The following is a 14,017-nucleotide window of genomic DNA, read 5'->3' as shown; positions in this document are numbered from 1 at the left end:
TGGCGTTTGTCGTTAGCTCATAGTTCAGTTCTGCGAGTCTTAAGGGTCTCGAATTGACTAAATGTGCCGCTAGGTATATTTCATCAAAGGTAAATTTGACAAAGTTCCGTAGAACCTCGATATGCTCAGAGGTTAGCAACGGAATGAGTTGTATTGGTGGCGGCATTTGATTTCGACCAAATTTCACAAGTGGTTCAAGTAAACGAAGCAGACGTGTCTTTTCACAACGAAGTATAGCCCACAGGCAAAATGCTCTCGGTGGCACAGGAAGTCCGACAGCCGCAAGGTACCAGAGTACGTTTGGTTCAGGACTTTCTTTTCTCAGAACTGAGCACATTGGAGACATGAAATTCGCGTCTGAGGAGATCTGCGCCGCCGGTAGCTCGTTGAGTCTTAAGCTGTCTATTGCGTAGCAAATCTCATTAATGCTTCCTTGTAAACATATGATTGAAAGAAGTTTACAGCCTTGATCGTTTGAAAGGAAATATGCATGACGATCTTTGGCAGGAATTTGTTGAAGGACAATCTTAAGGTCATGTTGAAGCTGGCCGCGTTCATTCACGTGTTTCCAGAGATCGCCGTATTCCTTTAATTTGTTTCGAGATTGCTTTTCGAAACGAGATCGTTTATTGGAAAGTGCAACGGCACAAAGGTCGCCCGTGTGAAAGGCCATTTTAATCGAAACTCACAAAAATTCGATGGTTTACGCTGGCCGCACCTTGACGAACGTTCGAAAGACACGAGTACAGTAAAAACATTAAAGGAAACATTAAATGTGGAGGCCTGCATTGTGCAAAAAGCGGTAAGCACATACGCACGACATAACTGACCGACCATCTTCATCGTGCCACCATAATGCACGTTTAGATAATAGAACATGTACACCACAGTCTGCTTTTTCGCATGCTGATCGATCCGGGTACGTATGATGTTGACTGAAAAACGTCCACGTAAACAGCAGCACCACACTGCCCGAGCCATTGCTGCTGCTGCTGCTACAATGGCCGCACCAGCACGAACCAGACATTGGAGCGTAGTCAAGCTGATATTTGCCACGGTACCGAATAACAAACTTCCTAATAGTTTCTATGAGTTCTAACCATAGATTAGAGGCTTCATGCGCGCGATCGGTCAAGGTGTGCTTATAGTTGAACTAAGGATGATAGACAAGTTAACAAATAAAAAATATTCGTGTTTGTTGAAACAGTTGAAAAAAAAAGTGTTACTACTGCGCATTACTAGTCCTTGGTAAGGCGCCAACAACACAAATTATTCATACGTGTTGCGTAATCATTGTTAAATGGTCCCTGAATATGTGTATGCGTGTGGTTTTTCAAAAGAACTTTAACAAGAAGAACACAGCGAGATAGAAGAACGTACAGAGGACCTTCTTGTGATACCCGAAGAGCGTGTTTGTCGCTTTGTCTGTGCGTCTTAATGAGACAGGTTCTACTGTTCTCAGATTAACAAAACTGATCGCCATCCTCGGGCTGCAAATACAAGTGTATTACTGATTGTGTTGTTAGTTACCAGGCAGTACAATCCGGTATCATTGGCTAGTAGGCTCATATGACAGAATTAGAGTCGGAGCTGTCAATATTTCTATGGAACTATGACCGAAAGAGATGTGATTTTGCATACTGCTACAATGCGTTGGCCGTCACTAATGTTTGTGGTCATATTTACAGTGCTGAGATCATTACAGCCAACAGCATAAAGTTTTACGTAGAGTGAGCATCGAACGTTTACGTGTTTTTTTTGGGAGTCGAAAAGCTGAAAAGTTGCGCGTGAATATTCTATGTCTAAAGACGCGACATGTATCAAGCCCTCTTATTGAATAATGAGCCAAGTTCACTACATTTTTCCTCCCCTCGAAGACAGAGTAAGACAATGTCCCGGCAGAAGGACTTCAATAAAGGCACTCTATTAGCCTTATCACTCAGAAGATATCAAGATGTCAATGTAAGTTACACACGCTATTCGGGTAACAACGCTAATACTAAACGTGCGTCAATACGTAAAAGTCTGCTGGGTTCATGTCTCAAAGCAGAGAGAAAAGTTTCGTAGACGAGCTGCTTAGAAGTATGGGGGAACCGCTAAGTTTTCGAATGTTGCCATAGCATAACAATGAAACTTCTGATGAGTGCTAACTATTTAACGACCGATTAATAGCTCTAAATGCAATTCGTAGTAACAGTAAAAGCAGTTTAAAAGCTGAATCCAGGTTATCTCTGCTGGAGAGCTGATTAAGGGGACGAATATATAGACAAAGACAAAGAAAATCGCCAGATTCGAATTAATGAGGAGACAACTCAGAATTTATCTATCTATTTGATAGGCTTTCGGTTGCAGCAAGTTACAGTTGCCAGCACTGTAGAAAACCAAAGATGCCGAAAATAAGGCCTGATTTTGAGGCGTTCCAACCGTGGAGACCTTTGCTTCTTGACAGCTTCTAAAACTCGTTAAAAATATCAACAATAGTAGCGGCTATTTACAATTGGCAATATTTTCCAAATAAATATAAAGAGTACTGGAAACTTGAGGGGAGTGTTGTTGGCAGTTTAACAGGCCAGATCGTTCATCTTGATTTCACACATGAACTACATTCAATCGCGGTGCAGACGCTCTACCGGAGAAGCTTCGGCAACATATGAGTCGCCGAAAATGTGCATATGCGGCCTACTTGGCAGGTTTTTGCTCAATTATCTGACCTTTGTCAACCCTTGATAGGCTAAACACCTGTGTCGACAACATCAGCGCATTCTCTAACGAAACATTACCACAATTATTATTATTCTATGCTATCGCAATGTCTATTAAAGGATACTGAATATCTAGTTTCATGCAATGAAGAGGCTGTATTAGATACACAATTCAATAGTACTCGGTTAGGGGCAATGTTGACACAACTTGGAAGATAGACTAGAAATAAGGCACTAATATGACGAAAATAACAGGTAACAAAAACGCTAGACTTTATATCTTCAGGCGTACAAAAAGTCGTTCGTTTCACCGTCCGATGCAACAATATATTGTTCATCCGCGTAGACGTAGCACACAAAGTCCTCGAACAGGCAGAGCCCAAATTTACAAAGTTCTACTCGTAACTCAGACCATATGCTTACTGCTTCATCGGAAGATGGTGATTCTCAGAAAATGCGTGTTCTGCATTCGAAAGGCACCAACGATATACGTGTCGGACAAATATGCCGCCGAAAGAATCGAGCCTATGGATGTGAATGGGGGCTTTCGCTGCCACACTGCCAGAATAAGTGGGTTTAATGTGACATCTACAAAGGGAAACGTTTTTCGATAATGCACTAAAAAAAAAACTACTGACACCAATAGTGCAATGATTTATCTTTAAACAGTGAGAAGTTCAGTGTGAACATATAGGACAGCAGCACATAGACACGGTAACACCGAACAATGCAGTACGCCGTAACGCTACGAATTACAAACACGTATCCTCTGGTTGTCAGCGGAAAGCAAATAGATCCTGTGAAGGATTTTGCAAAAGTCAGGACAAACAACGCTTTTTGTCATTTGTCGGTTGAATCATAAGCAGCGTCTTGGATTTGAGGCAAGGCGTGTTCCCTTCCAATATTCCTAAGAATTGCACGGTTCGTAAGCTCGTGCTGAATAGCCATCTACATCAAACGAGACCAAATACGTCAAAACATTGGGCGTTGTCTGCGTAACAAACGGTCAACTAATAGCCGATCACATCAACCGCGACGTATTTGACGCTATCGATTACTGATCGGTAGAGGTATTTTACGGGAGATATTGCATATGAGTTCTACCTTCTCATCATCTGTGCGCTCATTCGTAATAAACACCATTTTTCCTTTGCAGCTACAACGTTTCTAGAAGTTTGTCATTCGAAGTCCAATATTACGCGCGTTATGTTACCGGCTAACTATTTGACTAGATTAATATATGGTATAGATAACAGCTATATATTAGAATGGAAAACATGACTGTAATTATTATTCTTACAGACCCAAAGTGAGAGCAAATACGTGTAGTTCCTATATGTATGCGTGTGATCTTTTGGAATAAGCTTAATCGAACGGCCCTTCGACGAATTGGGCCGTACTAGTGCCCCTTGTCACTTTCAAACGGCATAGCTATTACGTTGCGTGCAGATCTCAACGAGACTAGTTCGGGGAACACATCTCAAACTGGGATGATTGACTGCCATCCTCACTGTGTCCTCGTAGTGCAAATGCATTGATACAAAGATATGGTTTAAAGTGTTGTCAGCTATTAGAAAGTGCAATCTTCGCACACACAAAAAATAACTTTTTATCTATAGATAATAACTGGTAAAAGTGTCAAGTTGGTCCGAATTTTTCCAAATGGTCAATCGGATCACTCCCTGGAAAGTCAGACATTCTGTACCGGAAATAGAGTTGTAACTAAAAACCCTAACTGCTATTGCTCAATAATAGAATATGAAAAATATTCGACTAAAAAGAAGCGGCCACATTGATTCCAGCGTCGTTACGCAACAAAATATCTAAGTCGTCCTTCGTTAATCCCATAACTTAGTTTATTGACATAAGTAGGTAGAGTTCACCCTCAAAATTTAATGACACTTAAAGAATCTATAGTAGAGTAGACCCGTTATTGGGAGTTCGAACAGGCTAAAATTTGTGTTGGTCAAAGACTGCTCATTTTTCCTTGGACCTCACACGATGTCCTCGTTGCCTACGAAAGGAATCTAAAACCTATATCCGAGGTATCCTATATGATCCGAGTCATTAACAGAAGCGAGCTTACGATGCTAATAAGGCCAGTGAGAGTTTAATGTAGTTGTGGTTATTTCATGGGAACGCTTGCTCCTTCTGCAACCCGAGGGGCCATTAGTAAGGCGGTGTAAACGTCACCACGAACATGTCCTCCTCTCTTTAGAAAATAGACAGAGAAGAGGCGTTTTCGTCCAGTCAATTTGATCAACGGTCTGCTGATTCACCCGTGCTCCAACGGCAACTCTGGCCGAAAGTAAATTAACGTAATCAAGGTTAGCCCCTTGATCAATTTACTTCGCCCAGCTTCTAACCTCAATCTCTAAGAGATAATGTCGGAGAACCGAACATGTAGATCATCAACAATAGTTTGACGGTGTGTGCAAGGAAAGCCTATCCAACGAAGATTATTAATAGGTCAAGCAAAAACGGAGATAGAAATAGTTAACAACAGACGTGGCCAACAAACGGATCTTCGACGATATGCGTAAATAACCACATTAACACCTGCTCAAGTGATCATGAAGCATATGTATTTAACAAGATCTATAACACATGAAGATATCACCACTTGAAGATATCAGTTCAATAGGTTCACAGGGAGCAAAATAACTGATAATTGATATTTTCGTAAATCTAGAGATAAATGCACTGAAATTTTCTAACCATTGTCAAAAATACTCACTACATGGTTTACTCTCATTCGTAGTATTTTATTTCCTAAATAACAACTTTATCCACCTGACATCAGCCGAACATCATCGCTGCCGTTTATAGGTGTTTTTAAAGACACCTAAAAAAAAACCCAACAGAATCGAAGGATAAATCGTAGGTGAAAGTTAAATGAAGAACTCTCGTTCCTTCTATAATAGCATGCGAGTGGTCATCTAATAAACCGACGCTTTTTACGAAAGAGCAAATCTGGGTCACAAGCATTTTTTGGCGCGACCGGGGGTTAATAATCTACTATGCTGACACAACGTCGGAAACTTGAAAGGATACTTCTGTTTTGGAGTACTTTTTTTATCTTGTTATAAACCTTGAGCATAGATCAGGTCTCTATACTTATTGCCAACTCCACATGCTAAGAATACGGTAGATGAATGAAAGAGAACGAGGTTCTCGAAAACCCGAGGCGGGCATTCTGGGCTCATCCGTTTCTTTTTTTGGTGAATAGTGTATTTTAAATGGAAATCAAATGACGACCATGGGACGGATACGAGGAATACAGCTGTCCGCTAAGGTATGTAAATTTTACGTATCGCCTTCTGCAAATTAATGGACAAGACATGATGCCATACCAGGTTTAGCTTTTTTGAAGCCCACACCACCTGGGATTTTGTGTGATGCTGTCTTACATCGAGCTCGAGTCTCTCAGCACCAGTACTAAGTTATATCCTCTATATGCATATGAACTTCCTAACTTTTATCCTCATAATTGTTTGCTTGCTTTAAGCGACACAAGCCCTTTCAGGGATGAGCCATAAGTTTACCCAGTCTGGTTTTTCCGTAACATCAGCTCACTTCCCTTTGTCAAGGTCCCTAGAGTAGCCAACTGATTTTTTAATTTGGCGTGGCAATTTCCCTAAAGCTTACCCCTTCCACCTCGATGCGTACAGTTCTACAACACTTGTAGTACCTTCTTTAGTTAAAAACAAACTACACGCATTTAAATATTGTAAATCTATATTTTTCATTATTACATATTTCTCAATACATTCTTCCTTATTATATATTCATCAACACATTAATTATTATTTATTGAGAGATTTATCGACAAACCTATACGCCATGACCTCATCACATATTATACATTTCTCTGATACATTTATACTTATTATTTTACATTTGTCGATACATTTCTCATTACATTCGAGGCCGCTTAAACTTGCTAAGGTTCTTCCTTTTGACTTCTTCTTCCCTTTGCAGTTAAAATGTTTGACGCTTCGTTGAACTGCTGTTCTTCGTGGAAATCAATAGAGTAATTAGCGATTTACAGGATTTGTTCCATAAGAGAAGATTCAAAAGAGGCAGATGGACATTTGACAAAATGCCTTAGAAATGCCTTAGAAATGTGTCAAAATAATTAGAAAAAGCTTCGCCGGTGCGGACGCATCAGCTGATCGATTTTTCCGCAGGTAATTTTCTTCCGAAACCAGCACTTGACACGACACAGATGCGACTGAACGATCACGGCAACCGATGGTATTGGACCATTGATGTCAAGAGGGCATGGATAATGGCCAACGACATTAACTACCTTGGCAGACCGTTTTTGAGGTTGTTTCGAGGATAGCGCGAATATTCGTCTGCAGCTAGGCGAGGACGAAAGGTAAGCCTCGAATGGGAGACATTTACGTTCAATCAGGCCCACTAGTCTAATGTTCGATCCATTCGATCGTCGAACAATTAACTTTTCATAGATCGGTTTGACCCGATCATTACGAATGGTCTTCAGTAGATTGATAAGAGTACTCTTTATTCGGCCAGGGAGCATCATCAGACCCAACTCGCGGCGTAGCAGAGATCGACTATGCTGGATCGGTACAATGCGCGCGTGACAACGTACTTATGAATAGACATTGTTTTATCTAGTCAACTTATGCGTCTAAACTTAGAGCAGGAGATCCTCATTTAGCAAACCGCATGAGGAATACCCGATTACAAAGTTATTATGCAACATAATAACTCTGTGTCGGGTACCGGCAACAGCCATGAATATGGAAAGAAATAGGGAGTGGGAGATGACAAAAAGATCATCTTTGCGGCGATGCCGGACGCTACATATGAACTCAAGGCGTTTCGCGGGACTAAGTGATTCGCCAGGAACGGCAGCGCATCAGGTAGGAACGATTTCCTATCAGCCAAATTCAGTTAGATTTTTCACACATTGTAATGGGAGAGAATCTACTTAACTTTTAGATTCGCTGTAGAAAATACCGAAAATCTGAGTCTGGAGGCAGCAAATAGAGTCACATAGTTCCAACGTGATCATCTGTAGCCATCTGCAGCTCTAACTTAGTTAATTCGCAGTTTATCTGTAGAAAATATGGTTGGCTAGAAAATTTTATCTGGGCCCTACTCATTCATTGATGCGTGGGCTGATATGGGCTTATCGGGGTATGATGCCAGTCTGATACAAGCGCCTTAAATTATCAATGTCTAATTATGAATAATTAAAGCCTTGTCTGTTTGACAAGCTTACCCAGTTATTTGTACGTTCCCAACTTTGATCGAGATGAACTACATGGGAACGGGGAAAGCTTACTTTATCCATCAAATAATATTCCGACCGACACGAAAGCACAGGCGGCTATTCATTTGAAAGCGATTGCTTAATTTTCAGCCGCTATATTAATGTTATATTAATATATAGGTTTAGCGCTCTTCGTCCGCGTGTCGATCGGCTGTGTATCGGCATCGGTCTGTGTTACGATCTGTTTTGTATTGAAAGACTGATCCGAATTGTCCACGTTGGAAGAACGAAAGTCTATCGTGGTTACTGCTTTTAACATATGTTCTAACTTAGAATTGGCCAATAAAAACTTCCAGGTCTTATTAACGACAATTCGCTTACTTAAGCGATTAATGCCTCCAGTGAATTTAAATGGTTTTTATTAACTGCAAGCAGGACATCCGGTGGGCGCTTTCTGGACGGAACCTCGTAGACTTTCAAGGACACCTCGGTTCCCGGAATTTGTCTGTGCCGAAGGTAGCATATGACCCTTCACATCTGGAACTATATTCCGGCTGAATGTGGTTTAGTAGGCTGCAGCCTCGGTCTAGACCTTGCTCAGGATGTGTGGATGGAAAATACTGTGAATTGGATTCTGACAACATGTTAATGATCGTTATATGAACGGGATTCGAAAAAATGTTTAAATAAATATGTGTACATTCATCAACAAGAATCTTTGGCTTCGAAAGGGTGACGGCCTTAAACGGTTTTCAATACATAAAACCTGTTCGGTTATCCACTTGAAAAGAAAATGAGTAGTTAGAATGAGATTAATCCTAGACCTAGATAAGCACCCGATGTCTAGCAGGATCCTATCTAGTCGCAATACTCGATTCAGGTCCTGACTTCCTACTTAGAAAAAAAGACCTGCATCCTAACGGGCATCACGCCGTAAACCGTATTGAACTTCCGTGACGATTTACCGCGTAGCCAATCGTTCGACAACGTTTACGTTCAAAAAAAGCCTTCGGTGCAAACTGATCGTTGTTGTTCCGGCTTCGTCTCCATGCAAAAGCTGCATGTGTTTGTTTGCCTCTCTGCTAATTGAGTGTACGGGCTGGCGATGAGTGCTGCCGATGGGTCGCGTGCTGGTCTAACCATTGAAATAAACCTAGTAAGCGCTTTTGACAGCTGTATAAGTCATCCAATTATTGGCCATAGGCGAACGCAAACGAACTAAATAGCTACCAAGATTCTTGACACACGTTATACAGCTGAGCTTCTACGGGAGGTTCGAGGGAAAAGCGGAGTTCGCCTGAGAGCTACACAGTCCAGGGGGTCATTCATGTAAAGGCAAGATGGTGCTGCTTCCGATGGCGCTGTAGTTTAACTGCGTTTCAATCTACGCTTGTGCCTGACGAAATAACACATCGCGTGACAAGGACTAGTGGCCACAATATGTCCATATGTGAAAATATTCGTGTACTCTTAAAGCATTTTATACGTATACGTGAGCGCAATACTTCCGAGCGTGCTAAAATTGCAAAGTTCAAATTTTCGAGCGCGAACTGTGACCGCATGTACACCAGTACTGTCTTATTTATTTGTACGTTACTCTATGCGTATTATTTCGGAAGACAGTGTCGTCGGCCAGCCATCTTTGTGGCTGAAGCAAGCGTTTTAGTTACCATTGAGCGACTATAGCTAGCTGCCATTAGGCATCCTTAGTAGTGTTTTCCAATAGCTTTTTTTCCCCATAGCTTTTCTACTGAAACAGATGTGATGATTCTATCTAGAATTATTGGCTAAAAGAGGACGTTGCGAGGAAACTCCCTGAAATCTCGAGGGATATCTGGTACTTGGATCCGCTATGAGTGAACGTAAGCTTCTTCAAATAGAACAGATGAAAAAAAAGCGGTTAAACCCTACAGAATAGGCACTGGCAGATATGTCTCATTTACACAGACGGGCGAATATATATTTCGACTACAGCAGCCATTGTAGCTTTTAAAGTAGCTGGGGTCTCTATTTGACTCGTGTATCATTGTAGTTTTTTCATCTAAAGGCAAATGGAATCGATACTGTGTTGAGGCAACGGATACATTAATGCGGTCTATTGCCAAGTAAATTGTATCTATCAGATAAAGAAACCAATTGAAATATTGAGTTTAAAAGTTTAAAGGGTAATTAAAAAATGACTATTTGTTTAACACTTCTTTAACTTTAGAAAAATGGTCAAGTTCTTCTATATCGATGTTACACCAAAGTAAATTAAATGCGTTCATTGGACATGCAGGTAATAATTAAAAGCATTCAATAATTAGGAACAACCAACGAGTCTTGCAGTACCTGACATATAATCTTAAACGTAATCATCTATATTTACAATGATTTATGTTCCATTAACTTCAACTATAGTGTTTGTCCCATTAATTATCCCGATAGCCACCGGTAACAACAGTCATTTTAGCTTACCTTTGTAGCTTACTTAAAAAATAGAACAGAGTTGAACAACAGTTCCCGTAGTAACTGGCATATGTACACTGAAGAAGTTATCCTTTCATATGGCTTCGTGATTATTGTAGATTTTCTAATGGCCCCCAGCTAATTCCGATTCCTAGCTATCGTTCCCATTATTTCAGCTTACTTCCTTATTCGCTAGTCTAGCAGTCATTACCTTATCTGATTCAGGTAGACAACTTGTAGATTCGTCGTGCCGTGAACCTGGGTTTACTTGTACGTGCGTCAACGAAGCACGTGCACTTTTCTGGTATTTGCTTCGATCGAGCACCGTTCCCGCAAAATATCTATTCAGATGCATTTATGTAATTGCGGCGGGTGGTTGGTTGATCGTTGAATGAATTTGCTGTACGCCACAAACTGGCGCCCAACTTAAATTATTAGAAAGCGGGCGGCGCTAAGTATGCCGCCCACTTAGAGTCATCTCTCTCTCTCTCTCTCCCTCTCGAGTGAGCACGAAAATGCTAGTTGCTAATGGGAATAGCCTGTTACAATATCGAGGCCTCAGGGCGAGTTGTCTGAAGGTGACCAAATGCAGCCTGAGGCCGTCAAATGAAGGATAGCGACTAGCACAGGCTAGACCGCCGACGACGTAAACAACAACAACAACAAATACCTAAGCGGATTTCATGAATAAACATATATTTCTGTGCGTACATGTATCGCACCACTTTCCCACCCACTTTTCCGGACGCAGACGCCGTCCTGTATTTCTCCCGATTGCAGCTTCTTTAGCCCAGGAGAATACCTCTGCGGATTCAGCTACACTCCTGACTTTCGAAACCTCCGCACCTGCTAGTTCCCGCATGCGAGGCTTTGAAAACCCTGGGCCTCTTTGGGCAAGCGCGTCGGATAATAAACGAAGTCGTGTTTCACAAACACTTAGCCGTAGCAGCTTGTGCTCTCCGGTGCTAAGTGCGTCACGTACGGTGATTTTCAGAGCCTTCAATGTGTTTTGGTAAGCGGACAAGTAGAGCCCAAGATTACGGGATACAGTGCGAAATCGGTGCGCTAAAAAGAATCCGAAAGGCGGCGCTACCGTCTGGACAAAGAGAGGAGAGCGTTATATGTCTTCAATGGCTTTGCCTTAATAAATGCCTGCTTATTTACGCTTATCTACATTTATGAGCTATTCATGGCTTAACAACAAAAATAAAGTGGATGGTACATGTCGTTAGATGCAAATTGCAAAAAAAAAAAAAAGAGTTGTCATTCCAGTAAATATGCAGGCAATAACAATGATTTAATGCTGAGCTTCTGTGAGAACAAAAGATACATACTAATATGGTAGGAATACAGAAGGGATCATGAGTTCATATAGACATGCATCTCTCCTTTTGTTTGGCGTGTAGTAAACGTTAGAGACTTAATTCTTTTCTCTCATTACTTCAAGATAATCCTAGATTAGAAGTTTAGTATTCATAAAATATTGGCTGCAGACATAACCGTAAACCAACTATTTTCTTTGAACGGTTTCAAGATTTCATCAAATATGTATAGAATTCAGTATCCTAGTTTTGTCGTTGCACCGTGACGCCCACTTATTTTCTTATAAGCAGGCCTCACGGTGCAACATGCGTCTAACGGGTAACATAGTTGAGTTTAGTACATGTTATTGAAATCAACCGTTTTGCGTTTGTAGTTTTCCATGTTAGTGGCACCAAATAACGCATATAGTGCGCGGATATATTTTTATCTATTAAAAAATGGAAGAAAAGCGATCCGTTTTCCTCAGTCCACCATATATAATACGTTATATGCACACAGTGAACGCTGTAATAAAAGCTAATATGACTGTCGTAGAATGCGTATGCCAACGACAGGTCTTTCCAGGGCTTCGAAAATAGGAGCAAACTGGCAATTTTTTTTTGTAAAGTGCAAAACGCGGTTCTACTCTATATTTGCTCACCGGCCGTAAACGGCCGTCTGGCGTCTTGAAAGCACCGTTAGTCGACGAATAAAAGGACCGCTCCCAAAAAAATATGCTTCCATACGGGTTATTTTGTTAGATAAAGAGAACGACGACATATGCTCGTGTAACAGGTGGGACAATTATTAACGTAAGCTTTGCATTAAATTAAATCAAATTATAGAGCCTTTTGACCTGAAACAAAGAGTCGACGTTATTCACGCTTTCGTGGATGATTACGTAAGGCAATCAAGCTGAACGTACCGTACGATCTACGATCTAGAAATGCAGTTTACTATCTTCCAACGAAGCAGTAAATCAGCCGAAATTGTTTCAGTGAAACTGATCTAGCTGCCGTCGGTTGCGGCGGCGTTCGTGCATTTAGTAGGTGTATAAAGTAGGTGTATCGATCGATGGCCTGGAAAAAGGCTAAACCGTATTTCGCTTATATTAGACGATTTAAGACGAAGCAGCTTCTAAACTTATAATAACCAGCTGCAAATGTTTTATCGTAGATCGGTTGATCGGTGTAGATATCGAGCCGCTTCATCTTTCGTCGTTGTTTTAGATACAGCGGACGCGTACGTTTTTAGACAAAACAATTGAAATCTCTATTATGCTGTCATAAATGTGAAGCTAATGAGTTTAGTCCGTCCGAGAAGGGCTTTAGTGCGGTATAACCGAGCCAGCAAAGTAGAAGGCCTAACTCCTATTTTTTTTTGTTGTAATAATAATTTTTATTCGTATGCGCTTTAGGGACATTTTGTACAAGTAGATTAAGTGATCGAATGGGCCTACGTGCGTGCACGGAGAGCACAATTGCTTTCCGCCCAATCTAGGCTGACTTCTCAAACAGGCATAGAAGGACTTGATAGGGAGAGTTACATTAGTATCAGCTTAAACAACTGCTAACATCTGACAGGATGACTGATCATTGGAAAATATCAGAACAGGTGCATTAATACAGGACTCCGTTCGCGTTCGCGCATCGGCTGGTAATGCTGAGTAGATAACTTAAGTTTGGAGCCAAAAAACAGTCTCAGGTACTCAAAAAGATGATGGATGTGATTTGTTACAGAAAGTAATACCGCCAGCAACTGGATATTACCCTGCTAATATTCAGCCAGCGCCATATTGGTTTGGTCAAAACTATGTTAATTAGGCAAGATCGTTTTTTGTCATATTTGACGTTACTCGTCTCAACCCTTTTTTTTTTTTAAATATTTTCGATTTGTGTTAATAGGAGTATACTTATTGCAGACAATCATCGGCTTGATCTCGATGGGTGCTCAGTATGACCACCATGGAGAACATACTACCCCTTTTCTTTACAAAATTTGCTGCCCGATCTTGCCCTACTTGAGCAACACCTTCCCCAACTTTATCGATGTTAGCGGTCAATGATAGTACCAATTCTAATGCAGAACTTTAAAACGCTTTAATGCGCTGCCTATATAACGGTCAGCAGTCTAAATGTCTCTTCCTTTGACGAGTTGTGTAGAGCTGGCAGAAGCGAGAAAAGAGATCTGATTGAAAACCATATGCTCGTAGCATATAATGCTGAAGAGACTCATTTGAATCTCTTTTTTTTTTTTTTTTTTTGTATCCGTCCAAACAATTTTAGTTATCAGACCAGTTGTACACTGTGCAAGTACG

At 41.0% G+C, this 14,017-nt stretch overlaps 1 long non-coding RNA gene across 7 annotated transcripts in view; it reads left to right on the top strand.

The window, feature by feature from the left end:
- Positions 1 to 961: 961 nt before the first annotated feature.
- The window catches only part of LOC111258845 (uncharacterized), a 28,793-nt gene continuing 15,737 nt past the window's right edge, over positions 962 to 14,017 (top strand). The window contains exons 1-4 of one of the 7 annotated variants that reach the window (XR_015310321.1): positions 968 to 1,962; positions 6,893 to 7,086; positions 7,245 to 7,597; positions 8,307 to 8,374. This is a non-coding gene — a long non-coding RNA (uncharacterized LOC111258845). The other 6 variants (XR_002679233.2, XR_015310318.1, XR_002679232.2 and 3 more) reach the window with 6 other exon arrangements.

The sequence above is a fragment of the Varroa jacobsoni genome, unplaced genomic scaffold (assembly GCF_002532875.2).
Source record: "Varroa jacobsoni isolate VJ856 unplaced genomic scaffold, vjacob_1.0 scaffold_270, whole genome shotgun sequence".
Lineage (NCBI taxonomy): Eukaryota > Metazoa > Arthropoda > Arachnida > Mesostigmata > Varroidae > Varroa > Varroa jacobsoni.
This window is presented reverse-complemented; position numbering and strand designations above follow the sequence as displayed.